The 18541-nt window shown below is 47.5% G+C and overlaps 1 protein-coding gene across 5 annotated transcripts in view; it reads right to left on the bottom strand.

Moving 5' to 3' along the window:
- RIN2 (Ras and Rab interactor 2) overlaps positions 1 to 12781 on the bottom strand; it is an 84005-nt gene extending 71224 nt beyond the window's left edge. For 4 of the 5 annotated variants that reach the window (XM_054196179.1, XM_054196180.1, XM_054196177.1 and 1 more), the window contains exon 1: positions 12394 to 12556. The gene's annotated coding sequence lies outside the window, so the exon portion shown is untranslated. The other variant, XM_054196178.1, reaches the window with a different exon arrangement.
- Between the last annotated feature and the right edge of the window lie 5760 nt (positions 12782 to 18541).

The raw sequence follows: 18541 nt of genomic DNA, 5'->3' as shown, positions 1-18541 counted from the left end.
ACAATATTTGCCATGCTGGGGGCTACTATGTATGTAGGTCAAATACAGAGTTTGTTAGTGTCAGGTTTTTTTTTTTTTTTTTCTTCTTTCGAACGTGAATCAAATGCAATCAAACCCAGAAAGTGAGGCAGCAGTCAGATGACAAGATATTGTCTAGGTTTAATTCTTGCTGACGCACTAATACCAGAAAATTCCCATGACTGCTAACAACAAACATTGGCAATCATTGTGTACGGGGAGCTGGGGCTAAGCATATTGGGATACAGGTCTTCTTGGTCCTTTTACAAATGAGAAGTTAAATTGTTTGAGTAACAGCTAACAGAAATTCCATCATTCCCTTTCTGTAGATAATAAAGGGAAAGCTGCCAATGGGTGAGAATAGTTCTTGTGGCTACATACCGCAGTTTCAAGACTTAACACGGCACTAGCTTATTGATTCTACACGTGGTGCCAGTTATTTTTATACAGCTTATTTGTATAAATTCAGCAACATGAAAAAAACCTTCACCAAAATCTATCAACGGCTCTTAAAATAAACACCAATAAGTTCACTTCTCTCTATTCTTCTGTACCTCAGCTGTGATGCATCCCCTGCACAAACACGAACTCATGTCTCTGAGGAGTCACAAATCCCTCCAGTGAGTAACCTGACCTGCTGTGACTGAGCTAGAACTCAATCCACCCCTAAAACTCATTCTTTCTTTCCCATTCTGCCTTCCTTCCAAACTGTTAGCACCAAAAGGCAAAACAAGGAGGAAGTAAACATCTTTCTTTTACAGCTCATGGGCCATGACCTCATGCGGGCAGGATCTGTGTCTCCTCCTACTTGCAAAGTCCTACCCCAACCCCTGCTGGAGAAGGTGAACATGAACAACGACCAGCTGGTATCAGCTTCCTACACAGACAGAAACGAAACATGCTCCATTACTTCCCCCAAGGCCTGCACGCAGGAGAACTGAAGCTGCGCAGAAAGACCTTGCTGAGGCCAACACCCGCCTGCCCCGGCCCTCCAAGTAATTAGCTGGTATTCGATGCTGAGTACACCTTGACAACCAGGAAAACATAAGCCTAGAAGGACTGCTGGTCCGCTCTTCCCATCCCCTTCTTCACCAGCCCAGAGGGGCTGCTACAATGAGGTGGGCTCCCTAAAGCTGCTGCTGGGTTCAAACAGGAGCAAAGCTCTTCTGCTTGCCTTTATAGCTCAAACTCTAATGGAACCAGCTGCCGTCAGCTGCCAGCCTAACATTCAGCTGCATTCAGCTCATGTTTTCCACATTTATTCTTAGCCTGAAGGGCTGAACACAGGGGTTTTTCCCCCCCCCTTCTCCCTTCAGGTAAAAGTTATATTCTGCAGAATATACATTTCTGTAGAATGTATACAGAATACAACTGCAGTGGTCCCTCTTGTCCAGGGAATCTATTGTTCAGCAAAGCATACTGGAAAGAGACCTAGACCGTAACTCAGATTTAAAAGCATCTAAATCATTTTTCTCACTGCAGTTCCATTTCTCCTTCCACGCTTTGCCCTTCCTGCTACTGACGTGTCAGTCTAAGCTTTCTACCATTGCTTCTTTGTACAGTACCAAACACTGACCACCCCATGCTACCAGCACTGCAGAATTCAGCAGCAACAGCTACTTTTAAGGCCTGCACGTTCAGTGAACTTTTGACAATTTCTGCTCATTAATCTCTTGATCAGAAATGCATTCCAAGCACCTTCCAACAGCTGTCGTGCTTCTTGGCAGCTCGTCACAAAAAAGCATCTCTGTCCAATCTCCTCAAATGCATAAATTCACACAGAAATATACCTATCCTTGCACTCACACATTTCACACCCACAGACAAATTACACTGACATCACAGTATCATATTCAGGCCTGGAACAGTAACAGTTTAATTTGTCTTTTCACGACCACCAAGGCTGGAACTTAAGAGACTGCCCCTGGAAATGATAACTTAACCACTTTCCAACAACCCAAGACATTTATGGGTAGCCTTGGGAGGTCCAGCATTTAATTGATGATCATCTTACGCGCAACTCGGAATTAGCCTACATACCCACAACACAGACCCAAGGACTCGCCACACTAGAGTCATAGAATACCAGGTTGAAAGGGATTTCAAGGAGCATCTGGTCCAACCTTGCTTGGCAAAAACACAGTCTAGACAAGATGGCCCAGTGCCATACCCAGCAAAACCTTAAAAGTCTCTAATGACAGGGAATCCACCAACTTCCCTGGGGAAGATTATTCCAATGGCTGATTGTTCTCATTGGGAAAATTTTTCCTCTTGTTTCCAATCGGAATTCCCCCAGGAGTAACTTGTACCCATTACCTCTTGTCTTTTCCATGTGACTCCTTGTAAAAAGGGACTCTCCATCTTCTGGGTAGCCACCCTTTAAATACTGGAACATGGTGATAAGGTCTCCCCTAAGCCTTCTTTCCTCAAGGCTGAACAAAGCCAATTCTCTCAGCCTTTCCTCATATGGCAGACTTCCCAGTCGCTTCATCATCTTAGCGGCCCTTCTCTGGACCCCATTCAGCCTGTTTATACATCTTTTTTTGTATAGCGGGGACCAAAACTGAACACAGTAGAGTGGAACTGACACCAGTGCAGGTGCTTTGCTGAACTGGATCTGAAAGAGGAAGGTCTGAGACCTTGCTGGGGTTAATGACTGTTAGAAAGGCAGTGAGAAGATGCTAGCCTAGAAATGGGTTTAAGTAGCCAAGCAAATAACCATATTGCTTTCAATTAAAAGCTGTCAAGCTTGAAACAAAAAGCTTTCGACTGACAACCACCTTTCCATGCTAGCCACTAGACACATAAAAGCAAGGGATTCCATAAAATACTGAAAGTGTCACCCTACAGGCTTCATACCTAATGAACTTTGCCAAAGCTTCACATAAGCTGTTTTTCTTTTGAGATTGTACGTTCAGACTAAATAGGGCTTTACGGTTGTTAGGGATAGCGTATACAACCTGTAGGTTGCTAGACTTGGCGTTTTGGTTTTGTAAGGATCTTTAACCATAGTTTCAAGAGTGAAATGCAATCTGTTGGCCTATGCTGCACCAGCGGTCGTTTAACAAAGTGCATTGGTTAGAAAAAGCACAAACAGAAAAACTAATGGACCACTCATGGCTAAAATTGTAAAGTATAAACACCTTACTGAATGGAAAGCTTACTGAGCACGAGCTGAACCTATGATCTACCTTTCTTAAATTCATGTCATTTTAATGCACCAGACTCCGGTACAATGTTCGAAATGAAGATTTCCACTAGCAAAATAAAGGCTATCTTCCCATTCTGCTGGACCCAAAGGGCACACTGCACCCTGACAGAGGAAACACTGGTGACAAGCGTTACAAGGCTGTCCCTGCCTGGAAAGGAAACATCCTCAGGGACAGGACTGCGCAGGGAACGTGACCTCACCGCATGTGGGAACTGGAAGACCCAACTAAATAAAAACCCATGGAGCCTTCCCTTCACAACCGACGCATTGCCTCTTAGCAGGAGTTTTAACTACACTGATAAACACATGCCTTTATTTGTGAAGGGAAAGGTGGTACGAAACAATGCGTTGATATTAAGATTACTTTGTTCGATTCACTGCTTCCAAGTTAGTGTCTCCATCCAATCCTCAGTTAAACATCCTACTCGGCCTATCCCAAGGCCCAAGAACTTTCCCTAGTTTTACATATCGTACTCCAGTGGTGCGACCAAAAGCCTGCCAGGAACATTATTATTAGATGGTCAACATTAGGACTAATAAGGTTGATTATTACTAACTACTGAAAGACAACTATCTCCTACTGTCTCTTCTTAAAACACGTAAAACAACTTTAAATGCTAAGAAAACAGACTACTATAAAAGCAACACACAGAGCGTCAGTGAAGTTAACACAATATTATAGATTCCTTAGCCTGAAATAAACCTTAAATAAAAGGCTGCATTTAGTCATAACTCTCGGGTTGCGATACTAATAAAGTGAACAAAATATGCCTCCAGCTCACTACAGAATAGTAAATGCAATGGTTCTCAAGTCTAGACTACGGCATGGCAAACAGAAGACTATCAGCAGTAAAGGAAGATGGCTGGTATGTCTGCCCAAAGAGCCTGCACATGCTAGTATATTGTCTTTAGCAAAGAACAAGACATGCAAGATAGAGCTAAAACACTTCTCTGGCCTCCAGAGCCGTTGTGAACCATATGGGAAACACTATAAGTGATAGCTAACATATGCCCCGTCATTCATGAAATACCAAGGGATGAAATAATGCTCTTCATATAGACATCAAAAAATGAATCCACACTATAGCAAACCAAATATTTATCTTGGCAGATCACATCTTCCAGAAAAAAAAATTTGCAATAAAGTTAAATATTTTAATACTGCAAAACAAATGCTGAGAATATCTTTGTAGGGAATGCCTGCCAAAGTGGATAACTTGTGCACTTATCAGTGCAACAAACACGAGTTAAGAATTTTTACAGACCATTAAATAGAAAATTTGAATTAACCAAAGGAAAGCTAGCTGCTCACTTGATGGTGTATCTTCATTTTTTTTTCTCTGATCAAATAAGCCAAAAAATCCAAGCAGCGCAGTCTGCAAAGAAGTATACACTGCTATATAAAACGAAGACCACTGATAGAAGTTAGAACAGAGGCTTTCTGTGTAAATCCTCATGACACGTGGGTAAGACTCAAACATTGCTGCCGTGCGATAACTTTTGTTCATTGCTTTTATTGTATTAAAAGTTCTTGGATTTTACCCCACTTTAAAGTGGAGCCACAGTCTATTTCTCATGTGGCCGGGATGGCACCTTTTTGGAACACGGGACAGGGGCTAGTAGACGACTCACATTTATGATTGACTTAACTAAACAGTTTTACAAGTCCAGCATATTTAACTACCGGAAAGGTTTACTCATGGCTCAAAGATAACTTTCTAAAATTTCAATTATTTAAAAGCAGCTTAAGATGACTTCAGCAGCAACTCCCAGGTCTAACACACGTTCAGAGAAACACTTCAGGATATGAGTTTTACTGCAGCTGCTCTTTAAGTCAATCAAGTTCAAACTACTAGCAGTAAAAGTCACTGGAGTGAAAATTCACATTTTCTACGCACACCTCCCGGAACTGAACTCTCGTCAGCTTCTACAACAACCACCATTTTTAACAGCTGTCTCTAGACAGATGCTAGTAAAGCCTATGTACCGAACTGGGGTTATACTGTGGCACACGGGCAGACACAATTTAGGCGATCCAGAGCACCCAGAAGGTTCCCAGCCAGGCAAACCAAATAGGTGTGGCCCGTAGCAAACACACTGCAAGGGCCCCAGCTTCCTTCTCCCAACGTATTTAAAGCATCCAAATTATGATTTTTCGTCTTGCATTAACTACTGTGAAAATTGTGAAGAAATTAATATTTTTTAAATCCCCAGCTGTAGCTGAAATTGCTTATTACGACAATTTAACTGAGTGTTGGCATCTCATAGTTGCCAATATCTACACTGTTTTCCTAAGAAATTACAGTCTCAGCAAGTTATACATCATAAAGTACGCCAAGGCCCCAGCTGGCAAGAGGATGCGTGTTTACTTTTGTGAAGGTTATGGTTTTGTTTTGTGGTTGTATTAAAAAAAAAAAAGATAAGTTGAAAAAACTTAACTTCTTTGCAAGCAGTGGTGAGCAGTTTCCCACTCAAGCAGATCCAAAACTGGCAGCAGGCACCTCAGTCTGGACCTTATTTAATTCCTAAGTTAAAGTTAACACCAGGCTCACTTACAGAATCAGCACGAAGGTTGAGTAAAAGGCAGCACCTTGCCACGTTGGCCCAGGTTGAGCTGGAAAACAACAGGTGACAATTCTGCCCACTGCTCCACGGAGGAGAAACTACCCCATGTCAGAGCATTTGGCTTTTGCTGTAAGCACCTGACCAGGCATCTGCAGGTCAGGAAGGCAAAAGAGGGTACTCTTCCGTGGTAAATAACATTTCTCCTCGCACTGACTCGATGCGGGGCTCTGATCACACATTCAGACCTGCTTTCCGCCACCCTCGCACGCTCCACAGCTCTGAGTCTCAGCCGAACCAGTAAGGTCAGCGAGGAACACGGTCAGGTTAGTCACGCAAGTACGTCCATTGCTTTCCACGCATTCATCCTCAAATGTATTTAAATACGTATCTTGGCACATGCTCAAAAAGTATGCCATTAAGAGAAACTACTAAGCAAAGACTTAAGAGGAAGACGAGGCTACGGATCCACAGGCAAGTTAAGAAAGGGAATGTCAGCGTATGTAATAACACGCATCATGCGTGAAAGGAAAACCAGTAAGAGACTTTGGGTCATTTTCACGTTGGAAGTATGTTTCAACAAAGTCAGGGTCAAAGAACCCTGGAGTTAATTACTGGAAAGCACGGATTTGTGTTCAGTAAATATAAAGTAGAAGCCAAAGACATCATTTTGGATGCAAAAAAAAAAAAGTTAAGAGATCCATTTAAAAGTCAAAAAAGTTTTTGTTTTTTCTTTTCCTTTACAAGCCACTTGTGAGACTGTGTTTAAAGCACTGTGTTTGGTCCTGGGCATTTGGCCAGACGACATTCACATTCTGGAGCTGGCGGAGTGAAGAACAAGAATAGCTTTTTTTTTTTTTTTTTTTTTTTTTTTTTTGAGGAAAGCCCCTCAAAATAAAGTTGTTTCTGTCTCTAAGCCTGTGTACATGAGGACTGAGGGACTCCTCACCAGAGTCAATTTGCGGCACTCCACTGGTTGTAATGGAGCAACAGTAACTTGCAGCTAAGGATTTATCCCTTAGTTTTTAAATACCGTACAAAATAATTCAGTGCTTTCAGACTTTCCAAAACTCAGAAAGACAACACCTGCTTATGTGCAAAGCAGGGCTTTTACTCTTCAGCAACAAGTCATGGGTAAGACATCTTCCAACAGCTTTCATTTACAAGGCTATCCTGGAAACCCCGTTCCAAGATCAGGCGGACAAACGCACCGCCTTTGTCTCATCCTGCCCTCTTGATCATCTTCACAGACCAGAAGCCGCCATGGTGCAGCACCGTTAACAGTCTCTTCACACAACACCCAGTACAAATGTGTTCACTAATTCCAAATCATACATGATAATTCCATATGACAGAATTCCTGCCAGAGGACTGGTAGGACTCCAGTAACCTCCTCCTCATTCTACCACGGCGAGATCTTCATACTTCTCTCCCATATTCATGTGGATGGTAGAATCCCTACCAGCTTCAAAGAGAACAGTACGGCATTAATAATGTTCAGTAATTTTCAAGTGAGCTAATTGTTTAGAACAGCATTTCCAAAAATACAGAATTAACCTACCGAGAAAACGCGACTGCAGCTCCACAATTCCCTTCCTTCATGTGTAATTTCTCTCTGCTCATCTCAAGGCAGAAAAACAAAACCACCAAAAATCCACACCTGCTTTACCAGCCAGCTTCTTTTCAAAGCATTGCAGTCGTCAGATAAGCATTTTCTAACAACTACAAATCAAACTAAGACCGAACGACAGACAAAAATACAAGATATATCCCCCAATCTCTCCTAAGCACGCAACAGATGGATATACTAGCAGTCTTGCAATTACAAGTGAATCAATTCTAGTCACTTTTCTTAGAGAAAACATTTAAATCTTTCTTCAAACTTTCAGTAAATGATATGCAAGAAAAAAAACACAACAAATTGGAGAGAAATATGGCTTTAGCCATACTGCAAAATTTTCAGTTTTATTTAAGAGTTAAGCATGGGCTTTATACACGCAGGCTCATAAAAACTACAAAAGGCAACAAAAAGTTACGAGGACAAGACCAGGCTCTTGGGATCCGATTCAGCATTCGCAACGAATAGCACAAATTCAGGAGCAACTCCCTTGAAGTTAACAGAGCGAGGATAAAACTTACTGCCAAGAGAGGAGAACTAGGCCTGCTCTGCTTTGACTGAAGAACGATCCTCACAAGTCATGGACTTCCCAAGCATTAGAGATCCTGGGAATGCTATGCTACATTACTCTGCTTTTTTTTTTTTTTTTAACCTGAAAACTTCAGGCAACAACACTTGGCTGAAAAAAGGCAGTTACTGACACTTCTGTGCTGAGACTCCCGCCCTGCTTCCCCCGCCTCCTCAGGCACCAGATGCAGGTTTTGGGGTGACTCCCCGACCCACCATTGAGCCAAAGATCTCCCCTCTCAGCCACCAGCCCCTTCACCAACCTCCTCCTCACCTAGCTCCTGCCCAGGAGCTCTTCTCAGCGAAGACATCCTACCAAAGGAAAGGCAGGCCAGCCCTACTTCCACAAGAAGGGCGTCAAAGGGGAGGCTGGGACAGAGCTGCTGGAGGGATGGAGCAGGTCTGGGTCCCACCATGCCTGCCCACGCCACAGGGACCACTTTTCACAAGGGCTGCTGTGACTGGGTCAAGCCATGCAGCACCTGGATGAGGAAAGGACTTGTGCTTTCACACTGCATGAACCTTTGTCTCCATCTTGCCCATCACATCACCACCCGGGAGAGCAGGTGCTTTTCAGGGCAGGAGATCCAGCGTGGAGGCAGCCATGGGCTGAGACTCGCCGTGATGCCTGGGAAGGCCCTCATCACCTTTCATTTCTGTGGCAGCGTTGCAGAACAAGAAGGCAGAGGAAAGACTGTACGCGTTTGTCTTGGTGCATCTACAAAAGGCCCTCTATGCCAAATTAGAACAGGCTGGGTTACAGAACAGAACGGCTCCCCTGCCAGGTACCACATAGGGCACAGACCCAAAGCAGGATCAGACCACATAAGCACTTCAGACTCTACCGCCAAGAATGCGAAGCAGTAGCAGCCGCCCTTCCACAAACAAACCGTACTGCACCTCACAGCAGCCGAGAGAAAGAACATTCCACGTCCTTGCCAGCCCTTTCTCCTCGTCTTGCTCAAACTGCAAATACTCAAGACTCCTGAACAAGTATGGTAGGCTGAACCAGCGCGCCGTAGGATTGGGTAACTGCAGGTGGTAGAATATCAGATAAAACTAATGACCATAAGCAGTCCTACTTTAGGTCATAAGCACCTTAAATGCTAAGAACTGGACGTGACATCCTTTCCAGCTCCCAGTAATGTGTTCGATAAGCAGATATGGAATAACTGTATTGCATCGAGTGTCTCGCTGTAGCTCTTCATGTGTCAGGAATAATTTATTTTCAGTGTTCTAAACTAAGACACGTATTGGAAATTAGAGCCTCATATCCATGCAATTCCTGCTACACCACCTCTGTTTTGTTACCCAATGACTCAATTTAAGATAGGGTGCCAAATATTTAGTTGCACTTCCATCGCCTCTCCTGATACACACTACCAAATGAATAATAAGTGACTTTAACAAAACAAACGGTTTAACTGGCAACACTTGACTCTGCTTAGCGTTTTCCCCAAGCAACTCCTAAGTAAGGAATTTTAGAGTTTTTTTGAGACACATCTTGATAAATCTCCAGTTACAGATTAGGGGCACGTAAACCTCTTATTTTCAAGATCTGTACGGTATGCCAAGTATTTAGAGCCACAGGCGAGTCCTGCACAGCCACGGAGCCTGCAATACACATGACCACAGAACCAGTTTTCTGTACGTTGCTCCATTCTGTGCTTGGAGTCACTGTGTCTGCAAGGTAAGACCACAAATTTGCTCTTGAGCCCCTTTCAGCTCCCCATCCAGAGCCCCTCAATGATCCTACAGGGCTAATAAGCTGTGATAGCAGTCTGGTTACAGGCATTAAGAAAACGGCTGAGAGGATATCTACGTCGTAGAGTACTCCATCAATTCCCTCCTGCTGATGGGAGACAAGTTACATTACTTATCACTACGATGTGACAGCTACATTGTTCTAGTAGATAACCGAAGCCCCTTAACTGCTATATTGACAGCACTGTTCTGCCTTTTTTTTTTTTTTTTAAAGCAGTAGCTCCTTTGTGAAAAACTCAGCCACCATACTACTCATTCGGTGCCTTAGTAACTACTCTGTTTGATCTATCTTTAGAAACAATCAAAAAATGCCCCTGAGCCTTAAGTAAAAGAGCTAGTCATCTTCCACATTTGATATACTTGAGAGCAACAGGAGCCGACTTTCCTGGCCCTGTTAGCCACACACCAAACCCCTCACACAGCTGATCCCGCACTCTATGCTTCAGCGAGCTGGCCGGGGGGGGAGGGCGGACACTGGCGCAGAGTTTCACGCAGAGAACTCGGACTCAGAGCTGGAGCACTCCTGTCCAACTCGGCGTCCCGTGCAACAGGGTGACAGAGCAATCCACCGGAGTCAGCCACGAGAGCCCCCGACACACCTCACCCCGCCATGCCAGGGGCACTGGCTGCCAGCAGACCCCTGGCCACCACAGCCTCATACCATGCGCGTGGCATAGCCCCGATGCGAGAGAATTTGAACTTCTGGAAAAAAAACCCCAAAAACAACAAAACAAAAGCAAAACAACCCCACAGCTGGGCCACCCGTGCTCTGAATAGCAGAGATTATGCATTCCTGGGTTTGCACCTTGTTCAGCACAAAAGTTTCTCAAGCCACCAGAAGCTTTTTGAGCAACCTCGAAATCCTGAGGCTTAACAGGATTGATTTCTCAGCCCAGACTAATACTTAAGCTAGCTGCCCTTTTACAGCCTTAGCTGCAGAGGAAACTACACGACAGCCACTGCACAACCCAGTTTTGACAGACACCAGAGACACCTCACCTTGGAAGCCCATTTCCAACAGTGCTGTCTGATCCCAAACCTGGTGAGGGGCAAAACCAAACAAAACATCCAAACATTTCCAAGTTTACCAAATATAAACAGACCGAAACCTACAGAAACCCCTTGAAGAAAAAAAAAAAAAGTCAGCCCCAAAACCCATTTGGTGAGTGCATTCCTAGGAACACACAGGAGCCTTCTTCCACACAGCCATTCCATCACCATTTTCAGAGGAGTCAGTGTTGCTGATACTCTTGGGAATTATTAGTTTATGCTTTTAATTAACACAAGGAATGAGGCAGTGGATTGAATACAAATCCTCTTCAACGAAATTAAACGCATCCTAGGATTACATATGGCAAAACACAGGGGACCGTTCCATATAAACGTCTTCAGAATCACAGCACGGTTTTCCTGCGTAGCTGGGTGATTAACAGACAGCTCTATGTACCATAGTCTTCCTGCTCATCTAATTAAATATTCAGGTCCCGAGTAAGCTATTAACAATTAAATATTTTTAGAGCTAGACAGATCTAAAACTAATGAAGCTTAACATAGGTCTGAGGAAACTCCAGAGCTGGGCTCCACAGCTCTGGTGGCATATTTTATCCCAGCAAGACACAGCATTACTCACAGAGTCAGCGCAGACGTCGCTGAGTTGAGGATGGGGTTGCTTGCAAAGTAGTAGAGTCTCCAGCTCCCAGTACCTGCCCTTCTGACCACTGCCTCATCAGCCCTGCAGCCCACACCTGGGCAAACACACGCTGCTGCGAATACAATTAACTCCAGCTCAGCTGCTCCCCGTAAATTATGTTCTAACGGAGGAAGGGCACTCCCGCAAGCAGGGTCCTGTCTTACCCCCCCCCCCCCCAAGGCTTTTGCCCGCAGAGAAATACCAGGTGGAAATCACGTTTTGCTCAATCCTCATCAACACAGCTGTGCTGGCAAAGGCACATAAAGATGTTCCTTACTTAAAAGGGCTGAGGAGTTATGCTTTACGGAATAAGCAAATAAAACAAGCGAGAGCCGAGTAGCTTGGAGGGATGAGACAAAGGAGTCGAGCTAACAGGGGAAACTACATCTTCTGCCTTTCTGCACCTATCAAATCAGATCTGTGTGATTTAAAATAAGCTTTCACCATAATATTTACAAGGAAATGTTCCAGAAGATAAATTGGCAAGACGTACGTTATATCCCCGTCTTTTGGGCCCCGGGAACCCCTATTCCGGTCAGAGAAGGGCTGCAGATGCCCAGACCGAGCGTTAAGCCCGGCCGAACTGCGCTTTACAGCGTGTGCCGCCGAGCTGCCGGGCCGGCGCCGCGCCGCGAACGGGCACCGAGCCGCTCCTCCCCAGGCTGCCTGACCCACTTACACCAAGGGAGGAGCGGCAGGAGGGAGCCTTGGCCGGACGGCGCGGCTGGAAGCGCACGGCGAGGGTCCCCGGCCAGCCGGGGCCGGCCGGGCAGCGGAGTCCTCGGGCAGCGGCCTGGCGCCGAGCGGCGGGGCGCCGGCCCGGGGTGCGCGATCCCCCGGGAGCTGCCGCGGGGAGATGGGGCCCGACCCGGCCTCCCCTTGGCCGCCGCCGGAGGAGGAGGCGGCGGCCCAGCTGGGGAAGAGGGCGAGGAAGAGCGCACTGGCTGCAGCCCGGCTCCTCACCTGCGTCCCGGCGGGGCAGAGGGCGACGCTTCCCGGCTCAGCCCGCGCCCGGCACCGGCCTGCTCCGCGGCCCTCGTCTCCTCCGGTCCGCCCGCTCGGGGCAGGCGGTTTCCAACGGCCCCCTCCAGCCCGGCCCCGGCGGGCCGCGATTCCCTCGCCCGCCCCTTACCTCACACCGCCGGCCAGCAACGGGCAGCGCTGGCGGGGGCCGGGCCGAGGGACGGGGAGGGGCCGCGGCTTTGTGCCCGCCGCGCAGCTCGGCTCGGCTGGGGCCGCCCCTCCCTTCACCCCGGAGCCGGCTCCCCCCTGGGGCCAGGCGCCTGCGCCATGCGCCCGCCTCCCGCTCCGCTCCCGGCCCTCCCTTCCCAGCTCCGGGCCCGCGGCTGCAGCCGGGCGGCGGGGAGCGCCCGGGCCCCTCTCCGCCCTCTGCTTCCTCCTGGGGGGACGGGCCGGTACCGGCATCGGGGACGCCCCGAGGACGGAGCCAGGGTGGGCTCCAGGGGCGCTCCCGGAGGCCGGGCACGGCCCCCCCCGCCCCGTCCCAGCTGCGGGGCCAGTCGTGGCCTGCGACCTCCCTGGGCGAGGGAAGGGGTGTTCTTCTCGGACACCTTTCTGTTTGGCCAGCTGTGGGATCCGTCCGATGTGCTCTTTTCACTGACTTCGGCTAATGAACCGGAGAAAATAAATCACAGCACTGATGCCGTTAGGACACGCGTGGCCCGCAGTTCATCCCAGGATCCTGACGTTCCGTGTTTCACAAGTTTATTAGATTTATTTCAGTGCAAGTTATTTCAATAAGAAAACAATGAGAGCAAAATTTTCCTTCCAGTCTGGCAGCTGCTTTCTCCGTAAATAGAGTACCCATTAAAAATGCTAGCAACAACACTGAAGACAGCAGCTGGCATGTCAAGCGTGATTAGGAGCATACTCAAGGACACGCAGCCGTGGAAAAATCTACTTAAAGGGGGTACAGCAATTCCAAAATTCAGACCACTAAAATGAAAGGTGGAAGCCTACCCTAGCTTTGAGGAGGTAGGACAAAGCAATGATTCCATGTCTTATTTACAAGGTGGTGACATTTACATTAATCCACAGCTTCCGTGAAAGTGGCCGTTAATCTTCAGGCGCAAGAGACCTCTTTGGCTCATGGCTACAATGGCTTAATGCATCTGAGCAGCTTCTGTTGCTGCAGCTTTCATGTAATCTATAGCTGTCTTCTGATGGAGAGGTGCGAAACTTCCGTGGCGTGAGCTGGAGGCAGCTGAAGTAAACCCTGCTTGCCGGTTGTGAAAGCAGTGGTGAGTTCTGCAAGCTGTCTCGAGGGCCACTGAAGCCTTTCTGCTCCACCTGCCACGTGCACCACACAGCGCGTCGACATTAAAAACCCATTTATCACAAGGCACACAGTGACTGACTTTTCAGTCCTGCTGCCTCTGGAAGCTGCTGGCGTTTATATGCAGGTAGCCTAGTAGGTGGTACTGAAGTCCGGTTTTGCAATGTCTGTCTTGGCATAGCTGTCAGAGCCCTTGGCTACCCTTACGGAGAGCGGGGAGACACCACTGCCCCCCCAAAGCATCTGGGAGCAGTTCAGTAAGGTGCCTGCTAGCCACAGTGGAACACAAGAGCAAACGAGAGGCAGTAAACGAGAGGCAGGTTAGGACATAGCCAGCCCTGCCAAACTGGAGCAGGACTGAGCTCTAAGGACTGGAGGAAATTTACTGGAAAAGACTTTGCTGCATAAAGCCTTTCAAGTATCTGAGATTCTGGGTGAACTTTCCTGGCTTGTTTCTTATTTATCCCTGATTGACATCCCCCTCACCCCAGCTGTGAGCATGGGCTTGGCGTGATTTTCTATACATACAGTAAGCTTGCAGAAAAGAAGATTTTTCCAAGCCCCGAATGGCTGGGCTATATTTGTCGTATGGGTGTGGGGCAGAGACCAATGTGTAGGCAAAAGGCTTTAAGCATTGGTGGGATGCCCTACAGGACTTGCCTAGTTTGGACAAGAAATGGCACTTAGCCTTCCTCCAGCTGCTGCATCACTGTATTATACATCCCAGTGAGGTGAGGGAGGCTTTCCCATGTAATTTGGTTTTGACTGGGCCTGGGCATTATGTACTTTAGCTATAAAATTCAAAACACCTGTTTCTTATTTCCATTGCAAGTACAGAGGAAAACAGCGTCACTGGGATCTCCAGTATCTTGAGTAGGTACCGAGGGGATAAGAAACAGACTTGCTTATCTGTTGTCACACCCTGGCAACTGCAGCAAGGAGAAGCAACTACTAATTTTTCAGCTAGCTTCTCTTGTGGCTGCCAAGATCCCTACGTCAAGAGACTTTCCTCTTCCACTGGCTCCCATCCTAGAAGCCTGCCACATCGCTGTGGGCTCTGCAGGAGGGAGAAGAGAAACGGCAGCACTTTTTTACAGCAAAGGCAGATGAGTCCCTGGGATCCGTCTCCTGCATGCTGAACACTTTGCTGCTGCGCCACAGGCAGGTCTGTATGATCTCCCAGCCACGACGGAGGTGCGTCCACACCAACCCTCCAGAGCCTGGTCGTGTTCACTGATGACTTCAGAGTGATCTTTTCTCGCCTTAAAATACAATGTGTGTTGCAGTTTATAGCACGTGACAGCGATTACTTCAGTACAGTCAAAATCTTATCCCTTGGCAGTATTGTGCATATTACATTTTGGGCTATAAGTGGGATTTCTTGTTCTGATTTGCAAAACAACGTTGGCACTCGGCACAACGTTGCAAAACAACGTTGGCACTTGTTTTGTAACAAGGGAGGAGGCAGACAAGAATCAAACTGCATGAAGGAGGCACGGCAAAAACTGCTTGAGAGCAAACCAGACCTAGTTGTTTTGTTTAATTTTCCTAATGGCTTCTTCATACAGTGAGCAGAGGGGACACAGATACTTATACGCATGGAACACGTACCAAACAAACCCACAAACCAACAAGTGAACAAAACCCATACAACTGAGCCAACTAGTTTTTCTGCAAGCTGTAGCAAGGCTGGTATTGGGATCCCGAGTTGTTCTGGGCTCAGGCATGACCTGCCTTGTACAGTGAGGCAGAATCTCTCCTTCTTCCACCTCTTCATTTCCCAAATCCAGAGGATACTCCATCTTCATCAAAATTTCCTAGTTTAGGATTCACTAGTGCAAGATAAGACAGTGATCCTGACCCTGTACGCCATATACTCCAAAACTTCATACAGTCAAAAGCCACAGGAGGGACACCATGAACCTCAAAAAGCCGCGTGGAAGGAGAGTGCCAAGAGAAGTCCCAGGCAGCTGGAAGCTCCGGCTCCCCAGGGCCGCGAGTCAGAGCTGGTGCAGATGTGCAGCTGGATCCCAGGGCAGGACAATCCACGGTTGCTCCTTCACACCTCTGCACGCATGGAGTTAAATCCAGTTGGCAGCTGGTGACAAGCGTCGCTCCCCAGGGCTCAGTATTGGGGCCGTTTCTGTTTAATATCTTTATCAACGATCTGGATGAGAGGATTGAGTGCACCCGCAGTCAATTTGCAGATGACACCAAGTTGGGTGGGAGTGTTGATCTGCTTGAGGGTAGGAAGGCTCTACAGAGGGATCGGGCCAGGCTGGGTCGATGGGCCGAGGCCAATGGTAGGAGGTTCAACAAGGCCAAGTGCCGAGTCCTGCACCTGTGTCACAACGGCCCCACACAGCCATACAGGCTTGGAGAAGAGTGGCTGGAGAGCTGCCTGGTGGAAAAGAACCTGGGGGTGTTGGTGGACGGCCGGCTGAATATGAGCCAGCAGTGTGCCCAGGTGGCCAAGGCGGCCAACAGCATCCTGGTCTGTATCAGGAACAGTGATACCTGGCCAGCAGGACTGGGGCAGTGATCATCCCCCTGTACTTGGCACAGGTGAGGCCCCACCTCAAATACTGTGTCCAGTTTTGGGCCCGTCACTCCAGGAGGGACATTGAGATTCTGAAGCAGGTCCAGAGAAGGGCGATGAAGCTGGTGAGGGGTCTGGAGAACAAGTCTTATGAGGAGCGGCTGAGGGAATGGGGGTTGTTTAGCCTGGAGAAAAGGAGGCTGCGGGGAGACCTTATCGCTCTCTACAACTACCTGAAAGGAGGGCGTAGAGAGGTGGGGGTCGGTCTCTTCTCCCAAGTAACAGGCGATAGGACAAGAGGAAATGGCCTCAAGTTGCACCAGGGGAGGTTTAGACTGGATATTAGGACAAATTTCTACACTGAAAGGGTTATCAAGAACTGGAACAGGCTGCCCAGGGAAGTCGTTGAGTCGCCAACTCTAGAGGTGTTTAAAAGATGTATAGATGAGGGACATGGTTTAGTGGTGGACTAGGCAGTGCTCGGTTTGCAGTTGGACTTGATGATCTTAAAGGTCTTTTCCAACCTAAATGATTCCATGATTTTATGGGGATTCCCCAAAAGCAGCCTTTCCAACGTAGGCCGGTGCTGTTCAGGCTGGTTACCTGTGAGCATTGCTTGCTCTGCTGCTAACCCATGCCTGCCTGGTACATGTGGCAGAGCCATCTTGCCTCCTCTCCCCCTGAAAAAATAATTTCCCCTTCCAGAGCCACGTTACACGGCTCAGCGTGAATGGGGCAAACACCTAATATCACTGTAGGGGAAGGGTGTTCCCTGCATATGGATCGGACAATGATCCTGCTCCTTTCAGACAGCCTGGGCTGAGTGATCCTGCCAATATGAGAATAAAGTAAGAGCTGATCCTTAATTTGCTGGGGCCTGGGACTGGTGAGGTGAGACGCCGACATCCTGCAAATGAGAAAGTGGTTAATCCTGTTGCTGTGGCACTGTTTGAGTTGTCACACAGACAGAGCCACCCTTTGAACGAATGGAGCGGGCAAAGGGATGTGACTTAATCCCTGAGGGTGGGTTTTGAGAAGGCCGAAGGTTGAACCCTTTGACTTCTGGCTGCTGGCTGCCTCTTGCCATTTCCACGAGCACAGACACCAATGTCAGGCAAAGAAATAGCTTCAAAACTGGGACTTATGTCTTACCTGTCAGTTCTCTCTTGTGAGGCAATACAGTAGTTCCCCAGTACTGCGCTTTGCTTCACATCCTCATTACCGTATCTTGATAAAGTTCTTCTTGTATGAAAACTTGCCTCAGTGCTCAGATGAGCCTAGCACATTTGTCGCGTTTGATTGCTTCTTGTTTGGCCTCAGTGTAAAGCTTGACAATGACACTGGAGACTGTTTCTTGAAAGAGATGATGTCTTGTGGATTAACCTGGTTTTCAAGAGATTTTGGTTCCCTTCCCAGCTCTGCCTCTGCATGATTCTTAATAAGGAACTCTTTATACTGGTCATCCCATTAACTACAGGGCATGGGCATGCATTTATTAAAGCCTACAGCGCTCTTGTATTTATTGAACTAAAGGCTACAGAAATGGGATAAAAATCAGGCTGGACAAATGTTCTGAAAAAAGCCCCAGGTCACTTCTGCTTCTTCACATGGCTTCTCCCATACAGGAAGAAAAAAATCTGTGTCTTCTATTTTCTGTACTCGTTGCAGAGCCACTCTTTTTGCTTCTTCAATTATCGTTTTTTCCTCCTTTAAGGTTGATAGCAAAGAACTGGAATCAAATTGTTTATGACTCTTAGTCACTGGGAAGAAATTGCTCTTTCGTTATTTCATGGTGCTGTGCTCTTAAGTTCGACTCTCTCAGCCTTGGTCCATGAAGGGAGATCTGGCCAACAGCTTTTCAACACTCCCCCGTATCAAGATGGATTTCCATCGCGGGGTTCTGGTGAGGGATCTGACAGCGGCTAGTCTTCATGCGTCTTCCTGACAGCCAGGAAACGTGGAAGTGGAAATGCTGCATAACTGCATTTCCAGCTCAGTAGCACGCACTTCTTATCTTCCCTCTCTTTAATTTGAAGTACTTTTTTGAAAACAGTATTCAAATAAAATGTGTACAGGGATGGAGGAGCCCTTTGACATCTGAGCTCTCAAAAAGCGTGTGGACCAGAACCCCAGGTTTCTCAAAAAGCCCCTGCAGAGCGCAGGGCAAGGGCAACCCAGGGGCACCACACGCACCCTGCCCTCGCTGAGCACCGTGTAAGGAAGATGCGAGGGCTGTGGCATCTGATCCCACCTCCTCACCAGCAGCCTCATTAGAT

Source organism: Rissa tridactyla, chromosome 3 (genome assembly GCF_028500815.1).
Source record: "Rissa tridactyla isolate bRisTri1 chromosome 3, bRisTri1.patW.cur.20221130, whole genome shotgun sequence".
Taxonomy (NCBI): domain Eukaryota; kingdom Metazoa; phylum Chordata; class Aves; order Charadriiformes; family Laridae; genus Rissa; species Rissa tridactyla.
This window is presented reverse-complemented; position numbering and strand designations above follow the sequence as displayed.